At 36.4% G+C, this 14,573-nt stretch overlaps 1 protein-coding gene across 1 annotated transcript in view; it reads right to left on the bottom strand.

Moving 5' to 3' along the window:
• The window catches only part of AGBL4 (AGBL carboxypeptidase 4), a gene marked incomplete at both ends in the record, with an annotated part of 937,634 nt that overhangs the window by 561,649 nt on the left and 361,412 nt on the right, over nucleotides 1-14,573 (bottom strand). The window lies entirely within an intron of this gene.

A 14,573-nucleotide genomic window follows, 5' to 3' on the forward strand; every position in this document is an offset into this window, starting at 1 on the left:
TCTGGTCCCGTTCCAAATTGAATTGCTGCCCTCCTCAAGAGTTCTGGCATATAGTGCTGACATGATAAAAATGAATATACATGATGGTAAATAATTACAGCAGAGACATTTATGTTATTGTTATTAAGATGGTATTTATTTAAGAAATAAAAAATCTCAGCCTGATATCTTCCACCCAACTTCAGCCATTCTTTTATTTCTAAACAGAAATGAGTAATATTTCAGAGATACAAACATTCTATGGACCAGAGGTGTTCAATGTTTCTGTCTGTGCCCCTTTGCCATTTCATAGATGGATTTTCTAGCTTTATTTAGACAGGAGATTCTCTAGTCATGCCATGTACTTGTAATTTGATGTAACTAACTTACCAGTCCTGTTTGGCAACAAAACACTATGGTCCTGCAGACTCTAACTGATTCAATTACACAACATTATAAACAGGTCTCATCTAATGATTGGAGCAGATCTCAGCTGAACTAGCATCTTGGTGAGGGAAAACATAATAAGATTTACAGACATAGCAGTAGTAATGTGCCTCTTTGTAATAGTTCCGAGAAACTGGTCTACTGCAGAGCATCAGTTTTAGCCTTTCATTGCTAATATGAAATAGAGGACAAAACCCTCTCATTATGCAGAAGTACATGTTTGCCAATTAGCAGCAGTTAAGGAGTCTGATCAGCAAGACTCAGAAGCTACAAAGAGAAACAGAAAGGAATTGAGATGTTCTTGAAAAAGTACAATAAAGAGCCAGTGATGCAGTTAATTAGACTTGAAATAAGAATTTATTTGCCCCTTTTATTGCCCTGGTTCTTGAACTTTCAGAGTTTCAATAATTTGCTTCAGCATTTTTTGGTTAAATAAGACACTTGCTTATCATTAATATCTGAAAATGAATTTTAAGCCACAAATATCAAGGATAAAATAAAATAGTTCTTTACATTTATTTTTTTTAAAGTAGCTGTAGTATGGAAAAAATGCCACCAACCGTCCGCATGCAGTACCCTAACCTAATAGGTTTCTCCAGTATCTTAACATATTTCTATCGTTCACCCTTACTCTGGAGTGCTATAGGACATCCCTCATTTAATCTCAAATCAAGCAGATGATATGGCAGTGGGTAAATGTATTCCAGCTCCCAATCCTCAAACTGTAATGCAAGTTTAAACAGTATGTTGCTGAGTTGTTGAACTTCATTTGTTTCCAAATTAGCATGGGAGAAGTAATAAAGGACAAGCCTCACTTTATGAAATAAAAATTTCATGTAAAATTAGACCAATAGGAGGAAAGTCAAGATTTTAGAAAGCCTAATGTTAATTGAAATTCATTTGCTGATAGTTAATGTTTAAATGACACATAGTTCTCCTTGGTTCAATAACTTTCTACTTTTAAGCAAGTTGAAGACAACTTTGTTAATGTATTAAAGGCACTTTTGATATTTTGTTCCCTCTCCCCTTCATTATAAAAGCTAAGCATCTGTTTTATTATCCACTTTGACACATCACTTTATGGCTGCATTTGGCTATTATGGCTAATCTTGATGTCTAGGACATCTGGTATTGACATTTCACTATCTGGTGTCTGACACAACAGCAGAAACCATCCTCAGTTCCTAGGCTTAAATTCACCCTCTCAGGGCAGAAAGTGCCCTAACTCTTAATTCAAACCATATCTTCCAAAAATAATTATAATAGTACTCCTGTCACTGTGAATCTATTTTTATCTCTCCTAGCACTTTGTCACTGCTAATCTATTTGTGAGTCATATAGAGAAAGAGAGTTAGTGTTTAGATACCAACAACACATCTTTACACAGAGAAGCCTAATCAGATTGAGATCTTATCTGGGAATTAAAGAAGAAAAAAAAAAAAAAAAAAAAAGAGGAAGAAAAAGAAAAAAATGAGACATAGTGCTAGATATCACCAACTGAGTTTTTGATAACGAAAAGACATTGCTCAGTTCTTGAATTAACCTTTGTGTCCTAGACGCACTATTGTTTACTCTTTCCCTTTTTTGTTCTATGCCTTCTGGAAAAGGACACCCACACACTGTGGCAGCAGCTGCTCCTATTAATTTAAAGCTATTACAAAAATTAAAATTAAACCCAATTACTTTGGCTGGTTTATAGCCGGGGAACGGCTTAGTCTGATTGTTCCCTCTGGTTATGGACAAAAACAATATTCCTACCTACAGGCAGCTGCCAGTAGAATACTAATGCATCTGGGCCTGGCAGGGACAGATTCAGACTGTGGAGTTTAACTGCATTTCTTACCAGAGAAAAATATCTTATCATGGATCTGCAGAAATGCACCAACTTCTTACAGTGTAAGTCACAATGAAGCTGATTTGTAGTTAGAGGTAAGAAAGAAAAACTGTGGCAGAAAGCTTAATACTCAGATTTGTCATTTTGCATTTCCAGGCAGCTCACACTAAGAATTGCACCCTGTTAATTGATACACAACTGCCTGAATTTCCTTGCTTCTGAGCAGTTATTTAAAGGAGAACCAGCCTGATTCTTAAGTAAAGCCACAGAGCACAACATGCAGGCCACTAATTTCCACTCTGTTTTTAGAAATATATTTGCAAAAATGAAGCTTAGTATTTTACTTCCTTTTGAAACAAATTCAGGCTATTTGGTCTTAAATACAAAATTATTTCTGTCAAAAATAAATAAATAAATAAATAAATACAAGAGAAAGAAGAAGGAAGCACAGAATGGAAATTTTCCCTCTATTTTTGACTCTCATAGTCCAGTGCCAGTCAAAACTTGACCCAGTGGGTTTGAGTGTCTTCTCTTCTCTTGAGTATCTGACAAGCATACACTCTCAACCTAGCATATTTGGTACTTTTAGTGTGCACACACTTCTTTCTTTCTATATGCTTGCTTCATTGCTGTCTGCAGTCAGGACATTTACTCTCTTTTGGTAGAGTGTAATAAGATCATTTTTTAGTTTATTGGAAAATTTGGAGCCCTCAGTCAGAGTCAAAAGCCTGATAACTTCAGAGGTCCCAGGATTTTACCCTTTGCTACTACAATAGGCAGTAAGGTGCATTACACATAAGTGACTTTTGAAAAGTTTATCCTAACTATACTTCAATTTTGAAAATAATTTTCATTTTATCTCTAGATTAGCACATCTTTGAGCTTAAACCTAAAATTTATGTCCTTTGTTGTTTCTTTCTACTGCTTGAACTCCCAGTTTTCAAAAGGAAGAAACTGGGGAGTGATGTGAGTGGGTGTCAGTACTTTTCGAGGTTTTAAACACATAGGGGTGTTAATCAAAGACTAGAGCCTTTGTGTGATATCACAACACAACTAATTAGAAAATAACAATTTTTAGAGGGCCTTTTTTCCCCTATTGCATGACTAAAGCAGAGAGCTCTTGCCCAGCCAAATTCTCAATGACTTTAATGAGCAGCCTAAACAGTCTTTGGACCGCTCTTGGTATGGCACTCATGAAGTAATTATTCAGTTCCTTGCCTCTGCAGGATTGGGTTAGACATATCACAGTCAGTAGACTTCAAATTAAAATGATGATCTTTGGAGGAAAAACAAAAAGCTGCAGGTGCTGTAAAAGATCAATGGCCAAAAGAAAAATTAAGTGATCGGACTTGCAGAGAAATGCTCAAGTGGATCTGACTGAAACGTAGTGCTAGCTGTGGTGACACACTGTGGTGATCATTTTCAATTGTCATCAGTTTGCAGGTGTAGGGATATAACTTCACAGTTTTTACTAATTCCCAGGCTTTCTTATATTATTCATAAGGGTGCGACTAAGTCACTACCTCAAAGGAAATTATATCTAAATTTTAAAGAGATCTGAAGCGCAAAATGTAATTCTGATTTTGAAAATAACCTTAAGGTATTTATTGACTCTACCCAAAATACTAGATATAGCTGTTCCTTCCAAGTGTTCAGATTTTATTCTTAAAGCTAGATGTCCCTATTTATAACTGCAAAAAATCCAACAAACTCTGGAGAAAATATAAGGAAGTTAATCATGCACTGCAAACTCCTCTTCTGGGAGGCAGCCCTTTCAAATTGAAGGCCTTACTGACTCATTTCTCTGTTAGTCTAAGATGTTATCTTTCTTCTTGCTTATTCTTGTTGACAAGTGGAGATGACCATCTTCAAAATTCCTAGCTTACTTATGACAAAATAAGTTTATACCCTTTTTTCTTGCACAGAATTTTATGTTTGATTCACAGAGCATGGAGTGACAGTGAATATGTCATGTGGTGTTAAATATTTTTTGCGGAGAGCTGAATGGGTTTTGGCACAACTAACTCAGTTTTAGACACTGCAGAGTAAGTCCTGCTTTTATTCTTGCTAATATTTATTAGAATGTTCTCTGAATATTTTTATCATCTTGCACAGCCTACTGTGAAACTCAAGGTTTTTCACCTATACAGATAGCTGGTTTCTTCTTATTAAACATTAAAAAAAAAAAAAAAAGTTTTTTTTTTTTTTTTTGCAAATCAATGATTTTCACAACACTGAGAGAATCTGGACATTAAGAACACAGCTTTCAAGGGCTAATGTTAATTGAAATAATTAAGTGACCCCTATAAAGACTGCTTGGTAATTCAAATAATAATGAATTACACAAATATTGCTTGTAAGCTTTCTGTATTCTTTACAACTTCAAAGGGAAAACACTGAGTTTTAACTGTCCTTTTTTCTTAAATAAGTGAGCACGATAATAAGGCACATTTAATTTGAAGGGTAGGGGAAAGAATATCAGCATTTTAAATGTTTGTAGAAAATATATGTTTTAGAGCTTGAAAGCTCAAGCTGAGAAACAGATTTATGTGAGCAAATGTTGTGAGAATAATTCCCCGTATTTCTTACACACTTGGATACATTTGGGAGAACTTGCTAAGAATGTTTTTTTTTTGTTTGTTTTTATGTTTTGTTTGTTTTTAAACAAAACTGTATCTTCAACACAGTGCAGTTTTAAGTAAAATTCAGTGGTGAGGAGAAACAATAAATGGAATATAGCAATGGGAAATGTCCTTTGTTTTGTGTTTGCAGAATATCTCCCAGAAACATAGTGCTTGTCCATGGGCCAGTCTTGCAGATCCTATGATAATACTAGTAAAAAAACCATAATGAAACTACTCTACATAAAACCACGGAATATCAGTAGAAGTCATTATTCAAAAGAGTGGCAAGAAAAGGCTGAGGAAAGGGTGTACTTTGTGGGAAGAATAATGAAGCAGTGTAGAATGGTCAGGAAGTGAGTCCCTACTAGCAGATCACCATCATGAGATATAAAGCAATGCTTAAATCCTGTTCCTGGATTCTGCCAAAAATGAAATCATCACCCTTTGACTCACAAAAATAAGCATAACATTATAAATGTGACAGCTGTTAAATTATGACCTAACTAAATTATGATCTGAAATAATTCTTTTAAAAAATGACTGAATGACTCTTTTAAACATCTTCATGTAAGACAGGGCAACACTGATGAAGAGAAGTGTTGTTTCAAGTTCTCCAAACCTTAACATAGTTTTGTGTGAGGTAATAGTCTGTATACCCTAAATATAAGCATGCTTACTGAGGTTCAGACTTGGCACAGTGTCCTCTTTTGCCATAAACACTATAATATGTCTTAGGGAAGCTATCAGTTGTCAGTGAATTCCAAAACCTTTTGCCAGAAGCTGGTACAAATGAGGTTTCCAGTGGACAAGCAGCAGATTTACCTTCTTTTCTCCCTCCTGCCTACATTATAGCCAAAACTATACTCCCTCCTCCACCTTTTGTGTATTCTGTCCAGTGGCTAAAGCTCATACTGCAGTGAATTTCCTCCAAACCAGTAGTTCTAATACTATAATTATAGTACAGAAACTCTGTTTTAAACCACAGGGATAATGAATAGTGTTGATTTTTTCTGCTGTTGAAATATGATTTGCCTACTGACCACAGGCGTATTGCTTCAATAGCAGTATCTCTATGCAGTACTTATAAAGGAAAGAAGAAAGAGAGGGAGAAAAGCCGACTTTTCACACAAATACTCAAATAAGAAAGGAACACGGTGGAATCAGCCATACATGCACTGCAATCTTTTGAAGAGGTCATAAAAGCAAGACAAGGAGACAGGAGCCAGCAGGGGCCAGCATTTCTGTCCCCAAATTCAGCTGCTGGGAAAGAAACACAGGGTTAAGCTAAATAAATTAAAGGATTTAAATTGGAAAAAATTGAGAATTTTTGATCGGTAGTACTGGAGAAGGTAATGAAAGAAGCTGGGGGGAGAACCATTTCAGAATGTTGCATCACTGCCATTAAAGAGTTTGGAACATGTGGAAAAGAAAAATCAGTCTTTCAGAAGCAACTCAAAACAGAATATCCACAAATACTGTCCGAGTGGAGAGATTTAAAAGAATTAAGTCAGCATAAATAATGTTGTACTAGAAAAGGTGAGGACAAGAAATGCTCCACCTCAGCATATAAACCTGAAAACCACATGGCAATGCTTGTCCTAGCTATGACCTACACCAGACTCTGGCCATAAAATAAGAAGTCTACTGACAACTTCAGAAGACAGTTTGAATATACCAACATCAGGGACAAATAACCATACAAAAAAAAAAAAAAAAAAGCATGTCAATGAAGATAGGTTAGGAGACTGAAAGAAGACAAGAATAGCATTTTTACTAAATGATCATCACCCATCAGCATACTATTTTTGTCTTTTCATGTCCAAACTCAGCATTTTATTCCATCATTCTTTCTTCCCTCCACTATAATCTGACATATAATCCCTCCAGATTATGTTTACAGGAAAACATATATTTATAGGATCATACAGGTTATAAAATTGAGTACTTGCAATGTTTGGAGCATGTGTTGTCCTGGGAACAAGGGATCAACCTCAATCCCAAATTCAAGTCCCTGGACTGCACAACTAGTAGACCACTGGGTCAGCTCTAATAGCCTCTTAGCCTCAATTACCTAATTAGCTTTTTCTTCACTTTCCTCTTCTCTCTTTCCCATCTGCTCATCTATTCCCACCACTCCCTGTTCTTCTGCAAGAATAATTTTTAAAATCTATGTTAACTTCATTTAGGTTATTCTCAGGTGACTTCTCTTCTATGCAAGAATAATTTATAGGTCTCTTAAGAGCCCCAATTTGAGGAAGTATTTCAGTAATGTCTGAATTTTAAAATCCATGTTAAAAATGTTGATGATTTCACAGTCTAAATACAAAGCTGAGATTGTTAATTTATGTCATTTTGATGTGAAATTTGACTACACTACCAAAGGAAGGATAATGGACATGAAATAAGTTTTTACCAGTTGTAGCTTGTTTACTGAGCTGTTTTTAAGAAGACCTGAAGCCTCCTGGAAGCCTGAGCCTTCTCAATGCATATTATTCCTGTTAAGGATCACAGTATCTCTGAGAGTAGATGATGTATGAACAGGATAAAGACAAAAGAAAACAGGAAATTGTCACCAGAGATCAGACTTCGTTAGCTGGGCAAACTTACCCATAATATTGTGCTTTATCCTATCCTCTGTCTCCACGCAATGAAGCCTGAGTTCAGTAATCCATTTTTAATGTCCCATTTCTTACGCCTTCTAGCACCTTGTTCACTTTTTCCACCATAACCACATCTCAAGTAGTTTCTGTTATGGAACTGCCAACAGCAATATTCTGTTTTTGCCCTTCACTTAAAGGATAAGGATTTTGTTTAGCTTTCTCCACATATTAACTTTTCATTTATCGAGCCTGAACTTCTTTATTCAAGTAACTTCTTTAGATCACTCAGAAGTTTCTAACACTGTGTTACAGGCTTAAATTACTTAAGTAATTACATCATTTGTAAGTGTTACACCCAATCTTTCACCTCTCTCCTTAGATCATTAATAAATATATTTAGCATATGACCTGATAGGTAACTTTAAGGAACGCAGCTGCTAGCCTTTTACTGTGATGAAAACTGCCCACTTAGCCCTCTGCCTTTTTGTCTCCTTGTCGTTTTTTGATCTATGATGATACTTGCCCTGTCTCCATATGTGACTACTTAGCCTTTGTAGCAGTGTCTGTGATAGAGTTTGTCACAAGCTTTTAAAAAGTCAAAATACATTATATAAGGCAGCTCTCCCCCTAAGCCTTGTAACTGAAATCTAAAGGTGAGGCATACCTTCCCAAGAATGGGAAGGAAAAGGATATCTTTGCATCTAATGGAAACAAAGAAAGATAAACAGAAAAGACTGATAAACAAGCCAGAAACACTTTCCTTTTCCATGCATTGTAATTATGTTTTTGAAAGGCATTTATGTTAGAAAGGGAGTTACTTGCTTATGCAGAGAAAGTGTAGGGAAGTTTAGGTCAACTAATTCTATCCAAGTAAATCAATTCAGGCAAAAGCACTACAATACCAAGGCTACACCTGGGGGGTGAGGGAAGAGGGGGAGAGAGAGAGGGAAGATGCTTTAGTTAAAGTCATTTGCAAGATGTAAGGGTACCAGAGGCTGCTTAAGCCTCTCCCATGGACTAAGAGCTTTCCCTGGTTCTCGGCACTGTCCTTACCCTTCCAAAGCCTCAAAGAAGAAAACCTGGCATCAAGAAGGGTGGGAGCTAACTGGAACATTGGGTGAGAGCCACAGATTGCAGAGCACCTGGAGCTGGGGCCAGCAGAAGCACTATGTATGGCTAGGAGGGAAATGTATGGCTGGAGGAGTGAAGAGCAGCTAAAATACATGCAAGTTAGCACATCCCATTTGGTTTGGCTAACTGGCAATACCAGGTAATCTTAAATTGTGAATCATGGTTGTTGAAAATGAGCTGGTAGACCAGCAATTGCCTTGTTAGATGAAAAAACTATAGTTACAGTTATACTTCATTAAGTGGTATTGTTATTCTGTGCATCTACCTTGTCAGACTCAACTCCTCTTTTAAGAATACAATGTTTATTATGCCATCTAATTCCTGTTTTGATGGGGGAAAACTCCTCTAAACAACAGGAAGGGCAGTACTGGTTTCCCTGGGAAAGAGATGATGTCAGCATGTCTGCAGTGACCCCCTTAAATTCAAAGCTGGCTCTTGCTGCTGTCAATCAAGTCCAGGGGAAAAGGGTTATCTGAGCCTTTTTATTCTTCTCTTTCCCACGTGGCTATGACAGGACATTGTCAAAAGCAGGGCACTGGACAAGAGGGACTTGTGGTCTGATCTGGATGGCCTCGCCTATTTCTTTTTACGGGCACATTCACTGAGTTCTAAGCTGAGACATGATTTCTCTTTGCTGAAGCTGTTCTCATTAAAGTCTCTAACAACGTGATCTTCCAGGTGTTTTATTATTCCCTTTTAAATTCCTGTTTTGACCATTTGCAATGTGCAGGTGTAATGCTTACCGGTCTAAATATAGGATAAACCCCAGATACTTGCCAACCCTCTGGAACAGAGCTTGGTTTTAATGAGAGTGCAAATCTTAGCAGTTCAGCTAATTCATTCCTAAGCTTCTTCAGAATTCTTTTATACATAAATCATGTGGGGATGGTGATTTACTACTTTTTAATTAATCAATTTGCCCCATCTTCTCAGTCTATGATAGTTCCTCATTTTTATTCCCAGAAAATAACAGGTCTAAGATAGGTACCTCCAAAAACTTGTTTGCTATAAAGGATGATTTATGATGTAGAACCACCTGATTTCTTTGCACGAAAGCACATCATTTTAAAACATGTACAAGATGTGACAATGTGAGGGCAAATAATTTAAATTCAGCATTGCAAACTTTTTATTTTTTCCCCTGGGCTACCCATCTTGCACAGACACATTCTCTTCTCCATTCTCCTCCACAAGCTCCTTCATATTCTCTCCTTCCACCTTCCTCTATTTAATAAAAATAAAATAAAATAAAATAAAATAAAATAAAATAAAATAAAATAAAATAAAATAAAATAAAATAAAATAAAATAAAAACAACCTACTCTTGAGGGTGTTACAGAGTAACCATCTCCAAGCATGCTCACTTTTCTCCTTCTACAAGGAGAGCCTGTAGGTCTCACATTTCCCCACCACCAGCAGCACATGGGCTGCTGTTAACAATGGCAATACTTCGAGGGCTAAACCCACACTATGCTCTGCAGACCCACCCGTTGAGTCCTTCATTTATCCCTTGCAGAGACAGCACTCAGAGCTATCATATTAAACACAGAGGGGAAAAAAGAAGAGCCTGGAATGAAAAGGCTCGGTTTTCTTGGCTAAAAAAGGAACAACAAATACAGAAAGCCCCTCTCTTCAAAGATGAAAGTGGACACGTGCAACAGCACAGCAGTGCTCTGGCTCACAAACCAAAAGACTCCAACACATGACAGTTACAACTTCTCTCCCTACTAAGTTCAACTCCAGGATGAAAGCGTATGGATGGCCACCTAGACATTAAAAGGTTCATTTAAATAAGAACAACAACAAAAAGATTCTCTTTATACTTAATTCGTTGCAAGATTATTCACAGTGGTCCTTTTTGCCAGAAGACACTGGTTCAGAAATAATATCAGGCTTTCTTCCCTATGTAATAGAAACGAACCCACACCAGAGTTGTTGGCCTCAGTCTACAGGGGAAATAAAACACAGTTCCCTCCCTCTTTTGTTTTTCAAACATTCCTCGTTGCTGACCCATGGAGTACTATTGATCTAAGTATCTTGCCCTCTCGGTCACTTCTTATTTATGGTACAGAAGGAAACACATAAGCAGATGGAAAGCCAGGAGTGGAGGACCAGGCAGCCAGAAGCAACTGTACACACATGGGATTTCTCATCCTAAACACCAAGTTAAAAAATGAGATGCTGCAGTGGTTGGTGTTGTTGAAGACGAGATAAAATGAAAAATGGTATGTGTTGCACTAATCTTGTTTTTCCAAACTGGATGCATGATACCAACCAGGCCACTTCAATTTTTCACAATAATAGTTCCAGCATCATTTTTCTTGATAGCATTAAAAAATATATTCATTTGAGGAAAAATTTTTCCTTTCCTTTCCTTTCCTTTCCTTTCCTTTCCTTTCCTTTCCTTTCCTTTCCTTTCCTTTCCTTTCCTTTCCTTTCCTTTCCTTTCCTTTCCTTTCCTTTCCTTTCCTTTCCTTTCCTTTCCTTTCCTTTCCTTCTACCTGAACAGTGTCACAAAATGCAGTAATGGCAGGCCTTATGCATATTTTAAAGCACTGTCCCACTCACCATGTTGTTTGTTTAGAATACAAGAGCATTACCTCCCTTACCCTCTACTGAAATATAACTAGACTTGATGAGGACTGGAAAGGTAATGTAGGATTCGCTTTGATAAATCACACAAAATTTTATTTAGTTTTATCTTGAAAGACTCTTTACATTTTCTTGCTGGTAAAGGTATTGACAGATCTATACACTTTCCTTCCTTTTTACACCGCTATAAAACATAGCAGAAGAATGTACATACTGCTTAGAGGTCAGTGAAGAGGCTGATATATCAGGAGAGTATGGTTATGAACTGCAAATGCAACATGACTCATACATGTCAATGATCACCAGTGCAATGCAGAACTTCATATTTTGTCAACAAAAGTATTTTTTTCTGTACTTTCAGGAAATATAAGCATTTTAAACAATAGAAGACCCTTTCGCTTCTTCACCACTCAAATATTCTTTGAGACAAATCTTCAGCATACTCTGGGAAGAGGCATGGTGATTTATAGCAGGGAGTCTGAGATCCAAGTGACAAATGCACCTGCAAAAACTATGCCTTCAATGATTTCTAGGTACACACTGTAAGGCTCCAAAGTGGTTACTCTTGAAATCACTATTCAAATGTTTGCATTTCCAGGGCCTAATCAATGAGATTATCTAAGCAGATGCTTCAACTGTGGCTAGTCCAGGCCCATAATCACACATTCCTAATACTGTGTGATGCAGATGAGGAGAAACTGGGCAGACAAAACCCTGGAGAATTTTAGGTTACAATCTCTAATGTTAAAATTAAGAAAATTACAGAAAAGATCCTGAGATATTTGGACAGTCTTTTGTGTTTCCTGTACTGATAAGCACTAACAAATCTAAGATGTAATTCAAGCCATACATACCAGTCTTCAGTAAAAACTGTGTAAAACAAGATACCATTGATTCTGTCAGCTTGGTCTTTCTGTTTTGCAAAGTAGGCAGAAATAATGTTCTTAATTTTTTTTATTTATTTTTTTTAAGGTTTTACGCTATTACTACTACTATTAACATGTTAGATAACTCTACATCTCTGCTTACAGAATATTAACCTACAGAAAAACCAGTGGGACTGTCACAGCATTTTACTATTATTTGAAGTAAAGTTTTCTGGGGTTTTATTTTATGACACCTCAGGAACTCATCTGTTCCACATTTCTGAAGGTTTGACCCAAACATTAATTTCCAGTTATACTGCCCCAACCCTGGAAGTGTTTAAGGCCAGGCTGGATGGGGCTTTGAGCAACCTTGTCTGGTCGGAGTTGTCCCTGCCCATGACAGGGGTCTGGAATTAGATCATCTTTAAGGTCCTTTCCAACCCAAAACATTCTGTGATTCTTTGAATAAGGCTGAAGTATCTCAAAAACATTTAGAAAACCTTCCAGATAGCATCAAGAAGCAGTAATATTTATGTTTAGACAAATAGAATGGGGGGTGTGAGTAACAGGAAACAACATGGGATACAAAAAGTTTTATAAGCAAGTTGTCTACAAAATGTTCCATATACTGTGTATTTCCAGGTGAATGACAGGACATTTGTCAATATTCTTATAAAAAATATTTGTAAGAGTGCTTGACATATAATTTATACAGCTATCAAGCGAAACACACAAATGGTGAAAATGTAGGTTGTAGTAATCTTATATATTTAAAAGCTTTCAGTAAGAGTCACAATTTCATATCTATTGCCTTCTCAGGCTGTACCATGTATCAAACATTGTCCCTCTGGTCTTTAATGTGACAAGAACATATTGAGGTGTTATACACACCTATACATGTGTGTGTTAGCTATAACAGTTAGTATTTTAGCAAATTTAGCTATGTAATACTGAATTACGATTTTAAAAAATTAACTGTGATAACAGGGAAAAATAGACACACATGAACTTAATTAAAATTGCATCAAGTTATTGCATAACATACTACTAAAGAATGGTTAGAAAATTTTGTAGAAGACTGCATCAATCTCATTTTGCCTACAGTTGTATATTAGCTTAGCTTTAAGCAGATGCAGTCCTATTTAATGTGAGCCATAGATTTAAATAAGATTCATAAATTAGTGTTAATCAACAGACAGGAAGGTAGATGTCATTTCCTATTCCATCAATGACTATAAAAATTCAGGGTCAGTTGAAAATATAGTGAAAGTTCTTAGAAGTTAACAGCTAACTTTTAGAAAGCAAACACACACACTACATTAATACACATGGCAGGAGAAGGACAAGAATTATTTCTGATCGTTTTCATACAATTTATATATATCTCTACATAAACATATATAAGTCCCATACATCTAAAAATGAAAATACCCCAAAAAATAAATAATAAAAAAATAGCTCTTAACATATCTTTACCTGGATTAGAACTGGGGAAAAAAAAAAAAATTAAATGTAATATCTTACAACATTTTCAACTGGATATGATCATGGTCATTTTTCTCTCTGCATCTTTGTCTCAGAAACATGAAGCTTGATATTCACTGAACATGAGGACCTGACTGGTTAAACCATTTATGGTGGATATAATACATGTTCCACACGCAGTACCGCTAATACAGCTAATGTGAACCTGCAATATTCCTGCTGTCCAGATCGTTGGAGTTTCCCATCAGGAGATGAGAGTGCCTGTTTTGTGTTCAGCCTGTGCTGATTGTAGGATGTGGACACGTATTCTCAAGGGAATAAGGTAAAAGGCCTAGTCATTTTCATAACTCAAACCAAATCTGAACACAACTTTAAGCGACAGATCCATTTGCACAGTTGCTGTTCTCAACCAGTTGCTAGCACTCATTTATTAGAATACAGTATGGCTTTTAAACGACAAGACACAGCTATCTTGCAGCCAGTACAAAACTGCCTATCTCTGTAATTATTTTAAAATTGCTAGAACTAAATTCAAAACAGACAATATAAATGGATGCAGAAAAAAAAAAAAATTGAAATTACAAACAATGGAAATTAAATGATCTCAGAAATACATAGGAATACATGCACCAACAATAACTCAGTGCTTTTTTTTTTTTTTTCAAGTTATCTGTGCAGCACGTGACTGGCTGAAGGCTCTGATTTGTCAGATGTATGCACTGTCACTCAGAATTTACCCCATAAAACCTATTGATCAGCTGAGAGTTAGTAGTCACATAGCATCCCAGGGGTTGCACAGTAAGGGAAAGCTCTTCAAAATTGCAAAGGAAAACTGCTGCAAACCCAAAAACAAAGACCCAAGGAAAGACTTGTAAATGCAAAATTTCCTACTTTCTGAATGATGACACAACAAGACGTCTTCTGTCTGTCAGTTGCTTCAGAGAGAGCCAATGGATTTGGCAAATTCAAGAAACATAAGAAAGGCAGTGTATCATTGTCTATTACAACATCAGAT

The sequence above is a fragment of the Aythya marila genome, assembly GCF_965140915.1.
Source record: "Aythya marila genome assembly, chromosome: 8".
Lineage (NCBI taxonomy): Eukaryota > Metazoa > Chordata > Aves > Anseriformes > Anatidae > Aythya > Aythya marila.